The sequence below is a fragment of the Rhinolophus hipposideros genome, assembly GCF_964194185.1.
Source record: "Rhinolophus hipposideros genome assembly, chromosome: 2".
In the NCBI taxonomy this organism is placed as follows: domain Eukaryota; kingdom Metazoa; phylum Chordata; class Mammalia; order Chiroptera; family Rhinolophidae; genus Rhinolophus; species Rhinolophus hipposideros.
Genome location: NC_138048.1, coordinates 55,274,022 through 55,297,761, shown reverse-complemented (window position 1 = coordinate 55,297,761; position 23,740 = coordinate 55,274,022). Strand labels below are relative to the sequence as shown.

Genomic DNA, 23,740 nt, shown 5'->3' with positions numbered 1-23,740 from the left:
AGACGAAGAGGAAAATCAAAACAAACAAACAAACAAACAAAAGCAGCACTTTACTTTGGGGCGGTATTCCAGTCCTCTCTGCCTCTGCCAACTGGCCCCAAAGATGACCAGGGAGCTTCCCGGTGGGTCTAAAGGTCTCCATTATTTTTCACAGCAAGCTCTTTGGCTTTATTTATTTGTTGCTTGGGTTGTTCATTCGTTTGTTTGTTGCCAGGGGAGGCTATCAGCGCCATTCTGGAAGTCTTATGAGTGAAGCAAACAAAGAATACTGGCAGTGAAACCAGACTCCACCCTACCTCCGATCTCAGGGTGAGGAGGGACATTAGCGGACACAGCAATGTAGCAAGTGGGTAAGAGTACAGACCTACATTCAAACTCCCACTAGCTGTGTGACCTTGAACAAATTATTTAACCTCTCTGTGCCTCAGTTTCCTCATCTCTAAAAGAGAGTTAATAATAACATCTACCTTATACACCCCTTGTTGAGGGTTAAGAAAACACTTGATATAAAGTAAATGCTATAATAGTGTTAACAGTTCTTACTTAGCTCCCAACCTGTAGGGTTTTCGATCACTTTCACTTTCCGATGAAAGCCAGTGTCCATACCAGGGTCCTCCTCATTTCTGCTTAAACAGTTCAGGTATAGAGAACGCACCAGTTCCCAAGGTAGTTCATTGCACAAAACCTGTTAGAAGTTTTACCCTGACATTAGCCAAAAACTTACTTCATTTCTTTCCACCCATTGTCTCAAGGCCACTTAGCGCTAGCTGGTTAGCTCTTCCCTGCAAGGGAACCTTGTCTTGTACACCTGAAACTAATAAATTAAAAAAAAAAAAAAAAGGCTTTCATCACCCCTTTCCTCTTTCTCTTCTCTAGGCTAAACCTTCACAGTTCCTATAAAGGTCCTTACAGGTTGAAGCTTAAGATGGGAGTTTCTTGGGAAAATACTATTTCAGAAGTCTCTTCCTTTTTCCTGTCAAAGGTGGTAGAAAAAAGCCAGAACATTTGGAGGGCCTCGTGAACCCACAGCCACCCCTGGCTCTACATTCTCTTAATTCCTTTCAGAATTGAGCTCCAGTCAGACAAGGTAATTTGAGGTAGTTTCAAAATTCGAGAAAAATGTCCAGGCCTTTCTTCCAGTCACCTCTTAGAACTGCTGTTCACTGGAATCACCAAAGCTCTGTGGGCAGCAGAGCTTTGAAGATCTTGTTAAAACCGTGGCACTGTTATCACTGGGAAGGTTCTGAGGCCCCAGGGCCACCTAAGCCATGGCCTTCGCCTTTCCGGTCTCTGCGGGAATTAGTGAGAAACTTGGCTCATCTGGGGATTCTACCACAGAAATTCCCCACATAGGCAGAGACAATTAGCAAAAGAAAAACATCTAAAAATAGTCCTTCGTGCTGCAGCAGAGGCAGAGAGCTTTCTGGTAGAGCGCTCCTGCTCTGGAACCCAATGCTAGAGCTATTTCTTTACTTTGAAATAAGTGCTATTCCTTGAAACATAGGGGAAACAAAATAGGACAAGGTCCTGATTCCCTCAAAGGAATGCGAGTGGAGCGAGCAGGTCCATGTGTGATTTTAAAACACACATGACCTCCTGAGCATCGATTTTTGTATTTATAATAAGCCTCTCTGCCTACCTGGCAAGGTCATTGCAAGGATTTAATCAGGTAAGATATGTGAAAGTCCTTTGAAGATTTCAATTATCTTTGCAAGATAAGGTGCTATTCCCAACTTTCTGAGTTCTAGGTGCTCCTCAGTGGTCTAATGCACTGGCTCTTTTCTTTCCTTCCAGGATGGGTTTACATGTGAGTCTTCTGTCTCCTCAACAACTGTAAACTCTTAGAAGGCAGAGCAGGAAAGCTAACTGTCACAATTAATATCTAAATGGCCTGCTGTCTTGTTTAAATGGCTGTCACTGGGACTCTTATGGTCAAGAGTGTTTATCACAAAGAAAATGGATCATTACAGTACTTGAAAAAGCAAACGGAGGGATCACACTGACAGATTTTTTGTTATTGTTATTGAACTTTCAGAAGCATTCAGATTAAACTAAAAGAGCATATAACTTTTTAATGCAAAATATTTTCTTACTATATATTATGGTCATTTGATGGAAATAGAGAGAAAGGGGAATTTATCACTGGAATTTTATTACTCAGACTTAGTTTTTTTAAAAAAATAAAGTTTCTTACCCTTATCAGGACTTCGATGTGCATGCTTGTTAAAGCAACTCCTAAGGTGACATCCAGTTCCAAAATTAGGCACACAGATGCAACATAGTCTTCCTAAAGTATCTTGGGCAGTATTTCTCAAGAACACATTTTTACAGGTACCATAACATCCAAGAACAAGACAAAACAAAACCAACAGTAGTAGTCAGGAGCATAATGGATAATAATGTGGCAAATTTTAATTTAAGCAAAGCTTCTAAATTTTCTGCTTTCTGTGTATTATTCTATAAACCAAAATCAAAATTTTACTGGCAATTACATTTTTAAATTTGAAATTCAAGATATTATTTTAATGACCAAATTTTAAATTATGTATCTGTCTCTAACTGAGATTTTTTAAGTTAGGCACTTGTTCTGTTTTTTAATTGATCTTGGACCAACTTTGGCAAGCGACTCACTAGTGTGGTTTCCAAATGAAATAATGTATCACTTTATGAGAGGGAATGGAATATCTGGTACATAATGGGTAAGCTTGTTTCAATTCCTAGTATCTAATTTTTTTCCTTTTTATAAAGAGATACACACAGTTTGTAGGAATTAATAATTGTTTGAGGGAGTTCTGGTGACTTATCTAAGATATTTTCTGTTCATATTAAACATAGGAATCTGTTGACTCTTGGCATCAGCTGTGCAATTAATCAGTATTTATCTGCTTGAAAGCCTACATTGAATCAGTAAGAAAATATTCAGAATTTTGCCAGACCCAAAACTTTTCATGAGTATATTAATGGCAAAATGTCTACCAAATGGAAAGCAACTTTATTTTCACAAAGAAACCGAACCTATAACACATAAACTAAAAGACCAATATCAGTGTGATAACTAATGTATCTTTGTTCTATGTTTTATAGTCCACTGACTGCTAGGGTCAAAACTAGGCCTCTACCTCTGTCTTAGAAATACCTTCAAATCCAATTTTGATAGGCAACTTCCATAAACTGAATGTTTGTATCCCTCAACCCAAATTCATATATTGAATTCCTAACCCCTGAGGTATTAGGAGGTAGGGCCTTTGTGAAGCTTCACCATCATGAATGGGATTAATGCCCTGATAAAAGAGACCTCAGAGAGCTCCCTCTCCCCTTTCACCATCTGAGGACACAACAAGAAAATAGCCATCTATGAACTAGGAAGCTGGTCCTCACCAGACAGGATCTTGGTGCCTTGACCTTGGCTTAACTTCCCAGCCTCCAAAACTGTGAGAAATAAATGTTTGTTGTTTAAGTGACCCTGTCTATGATATTTTTCATTATGTACCCTAAAAACACAAAGACAGCAATAAATTAACCTTATTAAATAATGTCACAAAAACAGTCACTAGCAACTAACTTCCTTTATAAATGACATATGGTCCAAATAACTTTTAACTATTTTCAAAAAAAGCAAACACATGTGTTTTTTTAAAAAAGTTTATCTTCTTCTTGTTCTTTTTTATTTGTTCTTCTATTTCTTCTTCTTCTCCAAACTTATTTTGAAATAAATTTAGACTTACAGAAAAATTGCGAAATAGTACAGAGTTCACGTATACTCTTCACCCAACTCCTAATGTTTACAACTTACTAAATCAGTAAATTATCAAAATCAGAATATTCATACTGGCACCACACTATTCAATATACTACATGCATTTTTGAGCTTTCAGCAGTGTCTTTTTTTTGTTCCAGCATCCATTAGAAATCACATTGCATTTAGCTGTGTCTCCTTAGTCGCCTTCCATTTCTAACAGTCTTTCCTTGTCTCCCAGGACCTTGACATTTCTAATAATGATTGGTGAGATATTTTGTGGAGTGTCTTTCAGTTTGAGTTTCTCTGGTGTTTCTTTTTTTTTCTTTTCATTAAATTTATTGGGGTGACAATTATTAGTAAATTTACATAGATTTCAGGTGTACAATCTCTGGTGTTTCTTAATGATTAGTCTAAGGTTATTCATTTTGGCAAGAATGCCACAGAAATGATGTATACATGCATCGTTATCAGGGGGCTACATGAAGTCAGCTAGTGATATTAACATTGATTGCCGTAGTGTCAGCTAGGTTTCCATATGTAAAGTAACTTTTTATTTTCATTTACAGTTGATCAATATCTTGAGGAAGAAACTCTAAGTCTATGCTAATATCCTGTTTGTCCTCAAACTTTCATCTTCTGATTTTAGCATCCGTTGGTGGACCTTACTTGTAGCAATTACTACTATGCTGTTTTCCATAATGATTTTATATTTCCTTCATTCCTTCTACAATAATGGGAATTCTTCTGAAAGAGTGGCCCCTTCTTCCCCACTTATTTATTTATTCCAATATTTATTTATATCATTATGGCCTCATGGATATTTAAGGCATGGATTATACTCCAATGCTATCATTATTTATTTTGTGGCTCAAATTTTTCCAGCTTTAGCCATGGGGTCCTTGTCGTTGTTTCCTGTGTCCTTTTTTTCAAGCAATTCCTTAAGATGTTCCAGGTTTACCTTTTGATTTCCCTGTTTCAGCTTTGTAATTAAGTAATTCTCCAATGTGTCCGAGTTATTTTTTCTTATTGGACAATAGTACTTAGGAACCAAAATCTGGGTGCTAAGAGTGCTCATTGTTCCTGTGGTGTCATTACAGTGGAGAGAGCTAGGAATCATATACATATATACATATATATGTATACAAACCCACATGTGCTCATACATCATATTTATTTCTCTGTTTCTATATATAGATAAAGATATCTATATGTAGCTGTATCTATATGTTGATATATAATCAAAAGATAATAGGTATAGATATGGCTATGCGTATGTCATTTATTTTTTCCATTTCTCCATAAAGAGATATGTGTATGAAGATACATCTACATGTAGATGGATAAAAGGTGGATAATAGATATAGATATAAACAGCTAATACCTGCTATTCTAATCCAATGCTACAAGTTTCATTTTAGTCTTTGTTATTATTTATAACTTCTTTTTCTGACAGTGAAAACCCTGACTTTTATTATTTATAATATATTCACTTATTCATTTAATCCTAGTATACACTTAGTCAAAGAATTCCTAACCAATACTCCTGCGAGAAATAGATTTATTACTAGAGTACAGTATTAATGCACATTTGTTTTTATCTGTAGTCTTAGAGTATCCAATCAAAATCTTATTTTTCAAAGTGACAGATTAGTTCTTTTCTTCCTCTTTAGTGTGCTTTAGTTATTTATTTGTAACGCAGTTAGGTTTACTTATTATTATTTATATTCCATACTGGTTAATTTTAACTATTTAAATTCATTAATTTTAAGTATTTATTATTTGGGCATGTAAAACATTGGTATGGTTCTAAGATTCAAAGCTTTACAAAAAGGTATACTCCAATACACGTTATCTCTTCATTCCTCCTGGCCTCTTCCCTTCCCCACTTCTTTCCACTCCTTTCCTCCCCACCCCTTTTGGTAACTGGTCTCTTAATTTCTGGTTTATCTGCCCTATGCTTTTTTTGCACCAATGAGCACACACTCTCCTATGTAGTAGCCTTTAGGTTATTTCCAATATTTTGTTATTACAAATAATGCTGCAACAAATAACATTATGTATATTTTCATAATGTATCTTCAGGGTAAATTCTTAGAAATTGGAATGCTGAGTCAAATAATAAGTGTATAGGTAGTTTTGTTAGGTATTGCCAAATTTCCCTTCAAAAGACTTGTTCAAATTTGGATTCCTACTAGCAATATACGAGAGTGCCTGTTTCCTCACAGCTCTACCAACAGAACGTATTGTCCTACTTTGTATTTTTGTCAGTTTGATTGTAATGATATCTTAATGTGCATGTCTCTAAGAGTGAGTTTGAACATTTTTTTCATTCATTTGAGAGCTTATATTTTTTTGGGGGAAAATGTCTGTTCCTGTCATTTTCCTATTTTTCTATTGGAGAAAACCCACTTCTAAAATACCAGAATTTGCCAACAAGGAGGGCAATAAAACTAAATTAAAATTTTAAAAATTTTGAGACGGAAGTTCAAAACAAGGTCATTGTCATTGGAAAAAGGGTGTAAGATTTTAAGGTAACTCCATTCACTCATCCATCCACTTAATCCATTCACCCATCCATCCACTCTTTCCATGAATATTTAGAAAGTAAAAGTAGTAATTTGCCCTAAAAAGCTAGTAAAGGAAGAGAGATGTGTAAACCATAAGAAAACACAGCTTTGCAATATAGGTAGCGCTGCAGACCTCAGTGAAGGAACAAAGAAGGGTGTGGTTCATTCTATCTTTTGAGGGGGACACAAGCAGTTAGAAAAAGCTTCATATAGATTAAGAAATGTGAGCTGAACTGAAGGAGATAGCTCTCATTTAAATACACAATGTCCAAGCCTAATAAATGCCATCATCTAACTTTCTAGCCACATTTAATAAGTACTGTGTCCACTAAAGAACAAACTCCACTTCTGAAAGAACCAGGACCCACAATTCAGACTCTATTTACCTCCAACCCTCTGTTCTATCACATCACTAGTAGATACTGTGATGTGTCTAACATAAGTACATTTTAGCTTCTCGTTTAACGTAAGTACATCTTAGCTTACCAGACTGAAAAAGAAAAAAAGTCAAGGAATCATGTTTTGTTTTTACAGTTTTCTGATAAAACCTGCTTAAGTCCAGTTAATAAATAAGACTCCCATGCCTTTTCCTCCAACCTTCCCACCCCAAAACCCCAATTTTCAAATGAATAATACTTCAGGATTTACTGCTACAGTTGGGCACTTTCCATTCTCTTCTAATAACACTTTAACAAGTTGTTTTGAATAAATGCAGAGCTTGTCATCTATTAAAAAAAACACCTTTAAAGATGAGTTATCTGAGTCAGATAGAAGGACAATGTTTTTCCTTATGGTAGCCAAGTATGAGTTGTTTATTGTGAGAAATATGAAGTCAGTCAACCCAAGATATTTAATACTTGTGAATTTCAAGGAAGCAACATTTGCTTATTAGTCAAAACTCATTACCAAAATCAAGGCACAATTTCAAATCGGCATTTTACTCTTATCACCTAAAAAAATCCCATGCATTCTTTAAGACCTACTACCATAAAGCCACAGTCCTCCCTCTAGGAAATTTTCTCTGATCTCCCACCTCTGCCCCAAATCAATCACAACTACCTCCGAATTTCCCATAAGACACTATAGTTCCTCTCCATATTAAATGTCTTAGATTGTTCATGACTCCTGGATTTATGTCTCTTGACCAGATCCCTCCAGAGGTTTAATCACACATTTCCAGACTTTCCTGGAATACTTATGTGATGCACAGGTACTTCCAAAACAACAAATCTACAACTGGGCACATCACTTTCCCCCAAAACCTGTTGAGCTGGATATTTTAGTAGAAAACTGCAAAACAGTTTTGGAAAACAGTTTCCAAAATCGGAAGTCTGTGAGGCATCATGGACTCCTCTTGTTAACTCACCTCCAATCAGTCAAAGATAATAGAGATCCTATTTCCTCAACATCTCTCATGTCTATCCACTTGGTTCCTGTCTTCTTTCAGGCCCTTGTCACTTCTTACTTGATTATAATAACGTGTTTATGAAAAACAGTACAACTTTCTTCAATTCAGCCTCCACACTGCCAAAATAATCACCTCAACACTCAAATCCCTGAGGGACTTCATAGCATTCAAGACTATCAACAATTTAAGCCAGGTCCAACATCCATCGATGCTTTGCTTTATCTTCTTCCATGTGTCTACGTGAACTTAACCCCATTCACACTCCTGAGGAATGCACCTTCATGTACGTATATGTTTGCACATGCTGTTCCCCTTACCTGGGCATCCCGCCTTCCTTCTTCTCCTGGTGAATATATACTCATCCTTCAAATACTGGGTTGCATGTCACCTCCACCAAGAAACCCCCAACTAGGTTAGATGCTCCTCTTTAGGGCTCACTCAGACATAATTCTTAGCATAGAATGTTCACACAGTAATCTTTGATTTGTTTTATTAATAGCCTTTATGTCTTAGAGATTTACTGAAGAACCAAAGTGCTTGTTGAAAATTCAGCCAAATAATAATACAAACAATTGCAACCGTGACTGGTAGAAAAAAAGGAGAGAAGTACATGGTGCTATAGTATCTAAAGTAAGGGGTGAGGGTTGATCTAGTTGGATGAATCAGGAAAAGCTGAGGACTTATCACTTCATGATGCCTTATATCACAATTAGTTTTATATACATTCTCTTACCTCAAACACACACACACACACACACACACACACACACACACACTTTGTTCAGTTTGTTCCCTTTCATGGCAAGTATGGGGTTTATTCATTATGAAATACCACAACTACCACCTCCCTCCATACAGAGACACTGCTCAAAACATAGGAGATGGTTGGCAAAAACCTGCTAAATTGAACTGAAAGTTTTGCCCAGTGTTGTGGAATAATTATGATTTTGTTTCTTTCAAGATTGAGCTAATCACATAGATCACCTGCAGATAAAACCTTAATCAAATTTATTATAACCTTATATGTAGTTATATACAAAAGCAACATGTGCTATGCATTCTATCTTTTCTGAAAATCAATAACACACCTTCCAGATGGTTTCAGGTATGATCAATATAAAGGCGGTCTTAAAAGGAGTGAAAAGAAAAATCAGGAGAAAAGCAGTGTTTTGAACACTTTTATCGCCTAGTCTAACATAATAATCCTGGAAGACCAAAAGAAAAGACCTGGGAGAAGAGGTTTCTATAGCACCAACCTGAAAGGTCTCATACTTTCTGAATTTGCAGTTGTTTCCATTTCTGATTTGATAGGTTAATTATCTTTTTTTTTTTTTTAATGGGAGGACCAGAAAGATCTGGTTTCTATAGCCTTAAGTATACACTGAAAGGATCCAATCATATGGATATGCAAACCACGGGGATAAAGCTTCCAGGAGCTAGCACAAAATAATAATCCTGGGCTTGTGTAAGTTTTCCATTTGGATTGAAATGCCATTTTCATTTTAGATCTATGTTATCTTTCAATCCATTTCATCTCACTTGGTGAAGCTCAGTGGTTAAGACTTGTGCTTCCAAATCATACTGGACCTGGGTTTACTTCTCGACCTTGACACTTGAATGATTCACTTTTCCAAACTTTATTTTTTTCTTCTTTGCACAATAGAGTATTAATAAATACCTAATAGAACTGTAGTCACAATTAAATGGAATAGAATATCTCAATATTGTGCCTTCCAGAGAGTAAAGCCCTCAATAAATGGTGATAATGAATAGTGGCAGTGGTGGGGATTTTACCAACATTGATAACTTTTGGGATTACTTCCATTAGTAATCCTTTTCATACTTAAAATATTCAGCAACATCAATTATCTGTTATTTGAGATTATTTTTATATCTTCTCTACAACATCTATATAAATAACTAAAAACCATTTTTGTTTGGAGGAAGAATCTAAGAAAATTTCATTTTTAGTAACATGGTTCTGAAGATTTTTGCTTCATCAAAACTCTATAAGAAGTGACTGCTAACGGGCATGCGGTTTCTTTTGGGGCTGATGAAAATGTTCTGGAATTAAATAGTGATAATGGTTGCACAGCCTTGTGAATATACAAAAAAACACCTCAACTGTACCCTTTAAAGGGGTGAATTTTATGATATCTGAATTACATCTCAATTTTTTAAAACTCTATGAGAAAAATAGGTGGGCCTTTTGCACAACTACAAAATTAATTGAAACATTTGAGACTTCAGAGCCGTACATTCCGGAATTCAAATCCCAGGGTTACTAGTTACCAGCGGTGTGTGGTCATGGACAAATTTCTCAACTTCTTTGAATTTCTTTTTCCTCATTTGCAAAGTGAGGCTAATGACCTGCTTTACAGAGATATTGTGGCAACAAAATACAGGAAGGAAAAGGAAATGTTTAACGCTGAATATAGCACTTATAGACTCCCCACAAATAGATTTCTTGCCTTTTGTCCCCCCAAATCTGTGATCTGCTTAACAAGCATTGGTACGTTTTTAAAAGAGCTTTTAAAAAAATTAAATCTGGATATGGTAGAAACCACCCACTGGCCATTCCTGTATTCAAAATTTGTAATATGTAAATGCAAATGGAAATATCTTTCTTAAAGGTGGATTCTAAAACTTTAAGGGCATTAACAATGTTTTGGATTCTTACATGTGGTAGTGAAAGATTTTGAAGATAACATTTGGAAAATCAGTCCCCCTTCCATTTTCTACCACATGCCTGATGCCGTCACTGGCACCTTGAGCTGAGGAACATAAGCAGCTATTTTATGGTTTAGGAGGAGGTGTTAGCATGATGCCCACTTGTTTGGGAGAGAGTGTTGTTGTTGTCTGTTTTTAACCCAAGGTATTACCCAGACATTCAGCATTAGAGCTCCATTCTGGATTAGCAAACCAAGATGACAGGTTGACCATTTTATTAGTAGGTTTAATTATTAAAAGGATCAACATTGAAGGTGAAAACCAGTCTGCACTAGGATTTCAATTATGTTTGAAAAATATATGTATGTGGTGAAAAAAGACTGAAAGCATAATCAAAAATAAAACAGTGGCTATTTCTTGGTGATTATGTTGGTGGGTACTGGCAGTTGAAGGGAGGCAGCAGATCACAGCTTGTTCAAAGCAGGGTTTCTCGAATTGGGCTTTCTAGGCTTCTGCTCTACCACTTACTGCCATGAAGCCTTTCTGAAAGTCAACAGTTTCTATTTATGTAAAATGAGAGCAATAATAAATCACAGGGTGAGGTTTAACTGAGATAATGTATATAACGCATGCTATACAGTACCTGTGGAACATTAAAACAGTAGATATTATCAATTTCTATTTCTGCAATTCTGTTTTTAAATTCTCTACAATTAATGTTGAATACTTTTTAAATCAGAAATATTATTTGTGTTTAAATATGAGCGTATTGTTTACTTTTTATAAGTGATTAAAAAAAACTTATAAGAATGTCAAATAGTCATACTACAACCCTTAAGGTGACAGCATCAAAAAATACTTCTTCCGTGGCCTAACACACGCGGAGCACGTGCTTCATCGTTGGGCTCTAGTGAGAGCCTTGAACTGGTTGTAAACATGCTATTATCATTTTCAGTTCTTCTGAAGTCAAATGTTAAAAATGTCCAGAAAAGTAAAAGCTATGACTTAGATGGCATTTTCTGATTCCCTGCACAGTTATAGGGACTGAAATACTACTTCTAGGAAATGGATTCAGTAATATCCCTCAGGCAAGCTACCAGATACTCTTTTTGAAATGTATACCAATTTATAGTTTTAGTATATATGCGTACCTCTGCCTCTAGCCCCTCAAATGACATTTTTAAAAATAAAAATAAAATGCACTTTTATTAATTGATCCTATCAGTTACTACAAGCTCAAGAAAAGTGAGAGACCAACTAACTATCCAGATATGCTAAGAAAGAAAAAGTGAGATGGCCCCATTCCAGAGTTAATTTTCTAATTGCCAAATGTTTGCTGCCTGTTTCCAAGAGCAGAGTTTAATAACTTACTATGAGACACACACACACACACACACACACACACACACACACACACACACAAAACATCTTCAATTTTTCAAATGATTTTCTTAACCTAATTAGAATCTAATTATTTTGTAGAGAATGTGATCAAATGTGAAATATATTACTTTTTCTTGTGGGTTTTTGCTTGCTTATTTTTTCTTCCGGGAAGCAATTTTTTGCATTTTCAAAGCAAAGTCCTCTGTGGACATCAAATCCTGACCATGTTTATATGGCATGACACTGAGCAAGCTGCAAACACAATCAGATATTGCTTTCTCTATCCTTATTTCTCTCACATACCTTCACAAAGGAATAAATCATGGATATAAATATCTATTTTCAAAAGGCATTTTATCTGACATTACTGTTTTACTCAAAGGAAAATATCTTAGATTTAGTGATTGGTTGGGAAGAGAAATTTAAAATGATGTGTGGTCAAGAATACAAACTAATTTTGATAACACATTGTTGAATATTTCACTACCTTCTTCAAAAGCCTATAATGGTTCTTTAAAGCCTAAAGTAGAATTTCAAATGTCTTTAACTTTCTTCATTCAAGAACCATCGCAGTCTTTTTCTAGCTTTCTGACCATACATTCTACAATATTGCATCACCCAGAGCTACTTGAGGTCCACAGGCCCATATCTGAAACACTAAGGACTACGTGTTTATTGCAATGCAGGTTTTGGGGAGGGAGGGTACAAAGTGATAATTTTTTAAAAAGTAACACAGTAAATGCATAAAATATTAGCCAAATCTCTGAATGTTGGGGCAGCACCTGTAATAAAAAAAAATCATATTTCTGCCACAGAATCTACAAATATTCCCAGAAGTGGAATAAATAAAGATTGTAAACAACCTCATGTCAATTCAGGTCAGGTTGTGCCACCAAATAAGTTTGCTGCAAATTTAAGAATAAACAATGGTTTTTCAGAGCCTTTTGGGTTTAGAAATTATGGATAATGGATTGTGAGCCTTCACTTGCTTTACTTGAAACATAAACTTTTGCATTTTTGAGCTTTTGTTCACTTTTTTTCCTTAGCCAAAAATGTCATTTGCATCTCTTCTAGTTTATTAACCTCTCTGTGGGCCAGTCCAATGTCCGCTCTTCCACAAAGCCTGAAGTTGGAAGCACCAGCCTTTTCTCTATTGCTGTCATGTATGTCTCTCTTTCTAGACTAGAAACTCCTTAAGAAATAGCCCTGTGCCTGCTTTGCTCTTGTCAACTGTGATTCCTGGCAGTGTATTTTCCTCAAAAGAATAAACAAATTGAATGAAGCAAACATACCAATATCAAAAGTATTGACAAAACAAACCAGAGCATTTGGTGTCATTACCTCCAGTCCTCTTTATAAATACGGATATTTACAAGATGACAGTTTTTTTCAAAAACTAATTTCACTCAGGATCTCCCTTTTCTGCTTCAATACTTTTGAGTTGATTGTCATATGAAATGAGATTTTTATTCCTTTTGTAAAAAAACTCATTATTAGGCTATTTAAAAATACACAAATGAGAAATGAACAAAACACTTCCTATACTGTGACTAATAATACAAATAGCATATTAGGTGTATTTGGAGTACGAGCATTGAAAAACAACCCTAAATAATTCCTAAATCACAAAAACTAACTATAATAAGCCAAATATGGGTTTTCCATATTTGGTATTTTACTTCACATGGCATATCAGGCCAAATTTGTAGTACTGAATAACACCTGACAAGCCTTCCATTCATCCATCTATCCATCCATTCATCCACCCATCCATCCATTCAACCATTCATCTAATCATTCATAAGAGAAAAAACTTCACATAAAATTTTAATTCCCTTCTTAGGAGGATGGTTCAACTAAGAAAGAAGAGGTCCTTTTTGTTCAGCAGAGCATCTTGGTGGATTAAAAATGTACAGAAGAGTCGAGAGGAATTTGGGAATAAGGCTGGAGAAAATTAAATTAATCTGTATAGCCAAGTGAGAAGAACCTGGAGTTCTGGGCCCAACTGGAGGGACTGTGGAAAGCTAAGAAACATATGTGGAGCAATGTAAACATTGCTCTATATAGCCATGTCACCATACTTGTAGAAATGGCCAACAAATTTTTTAGAGAACAGATAGCTGAACAATCTCTCCACTGAATTGATTTGGCAGAAGTAGAAATCGAAACCAAAGGTGACCATAAAAATAGAATCCCACCCTGAAAATTTGCATAAAACTTGGTGGTGTGGGTGAGGCATATTGAACCCTCCACTATTCATAGAATGAGGATCAAACCAATCTTATCTAGGTCTTAATTGGTACAGACACTTTAGCTCTATACTCAAGATACGTAAAGACAGGCATGCACACATTCACACAAAGCAAGTGTATCTGGAATTCATTTATCCAATAACCTCAAATATCTGCAACATAGGCAGAAACCGAAAAGAAGATACAAAGGGGAAAGAAAAGACACCTAAGTATCCAAAAATACTGTGATAAAAATTGTGGCCAAAATTTCCTATATTTTGTTTGTGGGGACATATTAGGTCCTTATACAACATTTATTTACTTTTTAAAAATTCTATGTAGTTTTTTACATATTGCTCTACATAGCCATGTCACCATACTTCAGAACAGGGGTTAGTAAATCCACTCACTACCTGTTTTAAAGAATAAAGTTTAATTGGATCACATTCATTTGTGTATTGTCTGTGGCTGTTTAATGCTCCAGCTGAAGAACTGAGTGATTGTGACAGAAACTGTATTGTCTGCAATGCCTAAAATATTTACTACCTACCTGTTTACAGAAAATTTTGCTGACTATTCTAGAAGTGGAGAAAAGAAGATTAAGAGAGACAGATCTTTAAAAACTGAGAAATAATTTTAAAGAGAAAAAGTAAACAAATAATCAAACTAAGAAATATCAGACCCCCAAAAAAAGTCACAACAGTAAAGGCCATTTTGTATGGAAATGAATAGTATCAGATACCTTAACATGTCTCTGAGCAGGACTGTGTATTTTTACAGTGCAATACAATTAGTAATAGTAATAATACTGATGCTAGGAATCCATCAAATTTATAAGATACATTCAGAATCTTCTAAGAAACAGGACTTGAAAAATACATTTTTAAAATGATAATAAGGTTTTGCTCTTTATTTTATTTTTTTTAGAAGAGGTTTTATACCAAAAGGAATAAGCTTTGCTATCTGGGAAATTCACTCCCGTAAATTACTTTATTCTTGTAAGAATTTCACTATAAATTTAAACTATCTCTCTATTAAATATCTCTAAAAGAGCCATTGGGCACATATCAAAATATGTGAGATACACCAAAACCACAATTCACAATTGGAGAGTAGGAATCTGACTACTTAGATAATCTGGTTCAATTATTAACCCCTCCCACCTACAATATAAACTCTATAAAGGCAGGAACTTTTTAATCTCATTAATCAATATATTTCCAGAGGCAAGAACCATGTCTGTCAGAATCTATACCCAATAAATATCTGTTCATAAATGAATGAATATACGAGTCATGTTGCCCACAGTATACCTGCTAACCATGAGGATTTTTAGATACTGGGCAAGGTAAAGACAGCTATTCAGATTCTAGCCCAGTCTCCACAAATACTCCTTAGAAATACCCAATTCTCACTGTAATAATTGTACATATTCCAAGAAATTATGTGATTAATATTTTGGATTTCCATGAACTATCAATGAAACCCTTTGTAGAAAAACTGGTGACTTCCAATGGCCATGCAGCAAGAGCGGTCTCTCCCCTGTGCAAATAAACCATTGACATCTGACTTATTAACTAATTGTTGTTTCTTGTGCATGAGTCACCATGATCAGTCTTCCCAAGACTAGTCACACTAGAGAAATCCCTAAACAAACTAAACTGAGTTTCCACCTCACCTAAGTTCACTGTTAACTTCACTACACATGTGCTCCTCCAGCAAACCCCCCATCTCTCTCTTTTCATCTCCTGGACTGTACCAACTCATTTAGGGGAAAGTTGTGCCTCATCATGATTGTACTTAATAAGTTAAAGTATTTGCAAGGGTATATTATATTGTGGCTGACACACCTTTGTATTTATGCAAATTATAGTTTATATTGTAGTAAAATTGGCCACATAGAAATGATATTAGATTCTAGAGAGCTTGTTGAACACAAAATTGAATCTAAAACCAACAGGAAATGTTCCCCAACCTATAGTTCTTCAAAATACTTGATCTAGGATCATAAGACCAGCACTAATCCACTAAACTAGTATTCTGACTATAGAACTGTCCAGGGTTATTCTTGGTCACTGCAACTTCAATCATTTTCTTCTCTATAGCCTCTGTCATCCTTCCCCCCTGCCAACATGTGCTAGGAGAGAATGCTATTTTTAATTAAAAAATACTTCCCAAGTGTTAGGTAGAAAATTTACTGAAGGTCTCTGCAGGTTCAGAAGGTAGATGACTAAGACCAGAAGTTAAGTCAAAAAATGAACTGATAAGAAATTTTCAAATTACTACAGTATTTGCACATGACTGCCTTAGCTATACTTCTACGTGAATCATTTTCAATGTTATCTACAACACACACACTTCCGGTATTGTGTTCGAATATGCTGAGGGAGAAAAGGGGGAATGCATAGAGAAAGGCTCTTGTCAATTGGACTGGCGACAAGAGAAAACATTAAGCCATTTAAAGACCCTAATTCCCAAAGCATTGATACACAGTTAAAATATGAAGCATGAAGTGGAAATATTTTTTAACTTATAAATTAAGAATATTAGAATTGACAGGGATTTCAGATATTACACAGTCCAACGCCTTCATTGTCCAAATGGAAACAACTGAGATCGAGAGAAGGGAAATGAATCACTCATGATAATTAACAACTAATAATGTAGTGACCTGACTTGGAGCAGACTTTAGGTCTTTCATTTCTAAATTCCTTTCCAAAGGATTTTGCTTCATTGCCTCCTCTCTGTTTACCACTGTGTGGCTATTATCTGTACTTTTCCTGGTACTACCATGACTCATTTACCACACCTAGGATGGGGATCAATTAATTCATCAAAGTATGCATTAGCCAGATTCTGAGCATTATTGTTAATTGTGATGCTAGCTATTCTCTAATATCATCATTCTGTGCCAGAAGCAGGCAGATTGAAAGACAGGCGTGTATTTACTGAGCTGTGGTGTTACATCCCTCCAAACACATGTACTGATATTCTTACTCATCAATAAAAACAAACTGTATTAAAAAAACACAACTGACACTACTATGCTAAAAATCAGGAAAGTAAATTAATTCCCATAACTGATCTCCTATGGCAATAACTCATTAAAAAATGTATACAACACCTTTCTTGAAATTTGAAAAAAGTTAGCTTGGTTTGTTTCCACCCAAACAGCCTTTCATAAAATTTTTTTATTTATCAAATTTATTGGGGTGACATTGGTTAGTAAAATTATGTAGGTTTCAAGTGTACATTTCTATAATACATAATTCTTTTTTTTTATATAATACATAATTCTTTATGTTATTTTCTTACTACAAACTACTGCTGCTTTTCTTAGTAGATATTAAAGTGGATATTTTAGGTTATGCTTCCCTAAACCATACCATACAAGCTAATTACACTAATAGTTCACCAAGCTAGGAAATCTGGACTTTTCATTATGTCAAAGCCATTGAAACATTTTAATTCAAGGTTTGCTATCATCAAATATGTGTTTCGAAAGGATTACTCTGGTACCAGTATGGAGATGGAGAAGACTGAGTGTTCTGATATGAAATTGTCAGGTCTAAACTATGGCTTTATGCAGTGAAGATAATGATAAGGAACAGATTAAGATGCTTAGGATATGTGATTGATAGAACTTTGTAACTGAGTGCATATGAGAAGTGAAAGACAGGAAGAAGCAATGATGTCCAAGTTCCTGGAACTATGCTAAGTAGACAAGGAGCTCAAAATCAAACTTGTATAGACTTTTAAAAATTAATGGTAGCATAATGGCTATTCTCAGTAAAATGTGTCAAGTACCACATATGGGAAGCAAGAGGAGGGTAAAATCACATTTGAAAACAGAGACAATGAAATGAATCATAAGGAACATAGTAAGTCATGTTTGCTCAGCCATAAAGAAAGGGAAAGGGCTTGTTTTTGAAATAATAGTCCGATACAACCAGATCATCAGGTCAGACAGCGTAGGAGGTAAAGGCGGAAAGGGAGCTCGGGGCTACCCAATGGAGGATTTCCAAAACATGGCTAAAGAATTCAGAGTTAATTCAAGAAAAGAAAGTTCTATAATGGATTTAAGAAAATGAAATGAAAATTCCACTTAAAATATTTCGAATATTTTAAAGAACACAAACGTCTTTTACTTAAAAAAAGGGGGGGGGGGGCAAAAAAATGTTGCTCCACTGATTGTAGCTTCCTCTCCCTAGAATGTATGTATCTGTGAGATTTGGAGAGTTACCTAGTCAGGAGCCCTGGCAGCCAAGAATGGATTGTGTGTACCATATTAAATGAAAACAATGGATAAAGTTCTAGAAATTCTGTTTCTAGCCATGGCAAAGTTACTAGTATCAGACTTACTTTCCTGACATGAACAACTATAAAACTATACAAAACCTATTAGAAAACTATTTCTAGGCATTGAATAACAGCACAGAACTGTGATTTCTAAGTAAAAAAAAAAAAATATATGAGGTGAGCTCCACATTAATTCCAGCTTTCCACCTGTGGCCATTTTCCAGAGGCAGCATAGAAGTCAGAACCCAGTTAGAGAATGTCAATCTCACTGAGATAAGGAGGTTTAAATCAGAGTTTGGAGCTACTGAGTTTGCTCGAATTTGTAAGACAGAGTAGTGAATAGAGGACTGCACAGAGTAGGGAAAGCAAGAAATCTTCACAGAGGTTGCCCTCAGGTCCTTGGCCAAAATACCGTATGGACTATTAATATTCAGGTAAAAACTCTATGAGGCTCTCAGAGAGCAGCTATTAAAGTGCTAAGTCCCGTGTTCATTTGAATGGAAGGACAAGACTTCAACCAGTGCTTAGAAATGTTCGAAGTCTAACCCATTCAGTGTAGAAAAGCCTTGCTGAACAACTCAGACATTGGGTTGAGATGCCAGAAAGATCATGCTTCGGAGGAGAGATCATGCCCATATAGTAAGAGTCATGTCAAAGGCTAAGAACAAAATGGGGAAAAAAAAGCATAAAACGAATTCTAATAAAACCAGGAGAAACCACTGTAGTTCCCCTAAAATAAGACCAAGCCAGACAATCAGCTCTAATGCATCTTTTGGAGCAAAAATTAATATAAGACCGGGTCTTATATCATATTATAATGTAATAATTATATTATATAAGACCTGACCTTATATTATATAATATAATATAATAATTATTGTATTATATTATATTATACAAGACCGGGTCTTATATTAATTTTTGCTCCAAAAGGCGCATTAGAGCTGATTGTCCAGCTAGGTCTTATTTTCGGGGAAACACAGCACTAGAGGTTTAACCACTTGCCAGAACAAAACTACTTTTCAAAGAAAAACAACATACTATAGGTTGCCTACAAGTATACTATCCATAATATCTATATACAATGAAATATTACCAGAAAAAAAGTAGGAAAAATGTAATCCGCACTCAAAAGTAAAAGAACTTAATACAAATAGATCTCAAGATGACACAGATGTCGGAATTAGGAGACAAAGGACTCTAAAGCAGCCATATATATATATATGTATACATATATATGTATATATATATATACAAACACATATGTACATATATATGAAGTTCCTTTAAATTTATTATATATAAATTTATATATATTATATATAATAAATTTAAAGGAAAATACAAACATAATATACACACAATGCTGAAGTTTGAAATCTCAGCAGAGAAATAAAAGCTACAAAAAAAGAACTACCTGGGAATTCTAGAAATGAAGAATACTGTACATGAATAAACTCACTGGATAGGCTGTACAGTAGGTTGGACAATGCAAACGAAAGAGTCGATAAACTTGAAGACATAAGACTCGAAATGAACTAATCTGAAGACAGAAAGAAAAAAAAAAAGAACAGAGCCCTAGTACTTCAAATAATCCCACACTGTAATTTAAATCCCTGACGGAAATGTGTAAGTGTGTGTGTGTGTGTGTGTGTGTGTGTGTGTGAAAGAGAGAGAAAGCATTGAAAAATTCCACATTTCTTTCAAAAATCATCATACATATCCATGCCTACATATCCAAACCTAAGCCGTAAACAGAAAAAAAAAAACTTCAATTAGGTACCCCATAATCACACTGGTGAAAAAAAAATGATAAAATGGAAATCTTAAATGCTGCCATAAAATAAAGAAGCATGACATGCAGGAAAATATGAAATATGACTGACTTCTCATCAGAAAAAAATAGAGGCCAAAAAATCTTGAAGCAACAGCTTTAAAGTGCTACAATTTATAAGAAGTCAACTCAGAATTTGATACCTTGTAGAAATAATACTTCAAAAATGAGGATGAAACAAAAATTTTTTGATAAATGCAAGTTGAGAGAACTTGTCACTAGCAGAAAGTGTACTATAAGAAATGATAAGCTATAAAATAATATTGAAAGTTAACTGTAATTGAAAAATAAAACTAATAAAAAAATGACAAGCATTCATGGGCAGGTTTTTGTGTGCACATAAGTTATCAATTCATTTGGGTAAATATCAAGGATTGTGATTACTGGATCATATGGTAAGAGTATATTTAGTTTTGTAAGAAAGGGATAAAATATTTTTCAAAATGGCTGTATTATTTTGCATTCCTCCCAGCAATAAATAAGATGTTTATAGCAGCTTTATTCATAATTGCAAAAAAAAATTGTAAGAAACCAGATGTCCTTCAGTAAGTAGATCGATGAATAAACATGGTACATCCGGACAATGGAATTTTATTCAGTGATAAGAAATGAGCTATCAAGCCATGAAAAGACATGGAAGAAACTTAAATGCATATTACTAAGTGAAAGAAGCCAATCTGAAGAGGCTATATACTGTATAATTCCAACTATATGACATCCTGGAAAAGGCAAAACTAAGGAGACAATAAAAAAAAGAGGAAAAAGAGCTGTTGACAGGGGTTAAAGGGAAGGGAGGGATGAATAGGCAGAGCTCAAAGGATTCTTAGGGTAGTGAAAATTCTGTTTGGTACTATAAAGGTAGATAGATACAAGTCATTATACATTTGTCCAAACATATACAATGTGCAATGCCAAAAGTGGACATAAATAAATGCCAACTATGGGCCATGGGTGATAATCATGTGTCAATGTAGGTTCATCAATTGTAACAAGTGACCACTGTAATCGGGGATGTCAGGAATGAGGGACACTATGCACATATATGGACAGGGGGCACACAGAATGACTCTGTACCTTCCTTCAATTTTACTGTGAACATAAAACTGCCATAAAAATTAATTGATTAATTATTTTAAAAGTCAGTCAGTAAGTAGAAGATTTGAGCACCACCTCAAACAATGTGACCTAATTGATATTTATAGGACACTACTGCAAGAATTACAAAATAAACGTTCTTTTTAAAAGCTTAGAATCTTCAAGAAGATAAGCCATATAATACATCTGTAATTTAAAAAAAATATTTATATCTTACAGTATATGCTCTCTAACCACAATGGTATTAAATTAGAATTCAATAACAATAAGATGAAGAAAATCTCCAATAATTTGAAATTTAATAGCACACTTGTAAATTACCCAAACAAAAGAAGAAATCACAAGAGAAATTAGAAATTATTTGAAAATATATGTTCATGAAAACAAAGTACTATACGAGTACTTTTGTGTGATCCAGCTTAAGCAGTTCTTAGAAATAAATAATATGAGCTTTAAATGATCCTATTAGAAAAGAACATTTTAAACTCAATAATCTAAGTATTCACCTTAAGAAGATATAAAAAGCAGAGCAAATTGGACCCAAATATATAAAAGAAAGAAAATGATAAAAGCAGAAATCAATGTAATATAAAACAAACAATATAGAAAATTAACAAACTCAATTTCTTTTTGCAAAAACAGTATAAAATTGTTAAAATCTACCATAGCTAATTAGATCAAAGGAGATAAAACACTAATTACCAATAACTACTAGAAATAAAAATATTGTATACCACTATAAATCCGACAGTTTTATAACATGGGTCCAAAGGGGATATTATGAGTACCCTCATACCAGTATATACAAATTAGGTAAAATAGATGAATTTCTTGAAAAGCACAAAATCAAAATTGACTGAAAAGGAAAATGTGTATAACCTATGCTTGATAAAAAAATTTCAATTTGCAAGTAAAAAACATTCCTACAGAGAAAGCTGCAGGCCTAGTAGTTTCACTGTTGAACTATATCAAACATTAAGAAAGAATATTAACCTTAAATAAATTCTTTCATAAATTAAACTACGAAAAAAATTTCCCCCAAAACTGACAATGTTATCAATGAAAAGAAAGTGCAAATCAGTATTTTCATAAACATAGGTGCAAAAGAATCATTAATAAAATTCTAACAAATCAAACATAGCCATGAAAAATGGATAAGCAAAATATAGCATATCATACAATGGAATATGTAGCCACAAAAAGGAATGAAGTATTGATTCATGTTACAACATGGGCAAACCTTGAAAACATAATGCTAAGTCAAAGAAGCCAGTCATACGAAGCCAGATATTATATGATTCCATTTATATGACACGACCAATAGGCAAAACTTTAGAAACAGAAAGATTAGTAGTTGCCAGGAATAGGGAAGAGGAGAGAATAGAGAATGACTGCTAGTGTACAGTGACCAATTTATGTACAAACTTGAGGACAGAAGAAAAATTGGGGGTAACATCAATCCTATCTCGAATAAGTCATTCTATACATATATACATAGAGAGAGAATACATAATTGTGTGTGTTTGTGGGTGTGTTTTACAAATCAATAATAGAAAGACAAATAATCCAAATTTAAAATGCAAGTTAAAAGATGATGTGATGCTACCTCATTTTAAAAAGGCTGAAAACACTCTAGTGGTGAGGATGTGGACCTACTATAACTCTCATACTTTGGGAGTGTGCTATGTTACAGATGACTGGAAAATAGCATTTCTAAGAATCACTGACAATAGCATCAGATTGTTTGAAAAGTCATTAGCATTTCGTTATGAAGTTAAATATACACAGACTATGACCCCACACTTCCACTCGTAGGCTTTTACACAAGAGAAATAACAATATAGCACAAAAATACTTGCACACGAGTGTTTCTATAAGCTTTATTCAAAATAATCAAAAACTGAAATAATCAAAATGTCTAACAACATAAAAATGGATAAATAAATTCTGGGATATTTATACAACAGAATAGTACTCGACAATTTAAAAAGAATAAAATACTGATACACAACGACATGGATGAATCTGAAAAATGCAATGTTGAATAAAAGAAGTCAGACACAAAATAGTATATACTACCATGTTTCTCCCAAAATAAGACCGACTCTTATATTAATTTTTGCTCCAAAAGACGCATTAGGGCTTATGTTCAGGGGATGGCATTCTGAAAAATCATGCTAGGGCTTATTGTCTGGGTAGGTCTTATTTTCAGGGAAACACAGTATATGCTTCCATTTATATGAAGTTCAAGATGAGGCCAAACTAATCTATGATAATTACGATTGGACAATTGTTATATGGGGTGGGGCGGGGTGGTACCTGACTGAAAGGGGGCATGAGGAAATTTTCTGGAGTGACAGAATGTTATACAAGGTAAGACAATTAAGTTCATGAACTCATCCTAGAAAAAGTGCTACATACCTCACTGCTGAATATCACTAGGTCACCTTCGAAGCACTCCCCTTGGGAAGCTGTGCACGGATGTCAGCGCTTAGTCCACCCTTCAAAGCAATT

At 34.7% G+C, this 23,740-nt stretch overlaps 1 protein-coding gene across 1 annotated transcript in view; it reads right to left on the bottom strand.

Annotated features, from left to right (window-relative positions):
* The window catches only part of FGF12 (fibroblast growth factor 12), a 526,765-nt gene that overhangs the window by 362,086 nt on the left and 140,939 nt on the right, over positions 1 to 23,740 (bottom strand). The gene's annotated exons all lie outside the window — the stretch shown is intronic.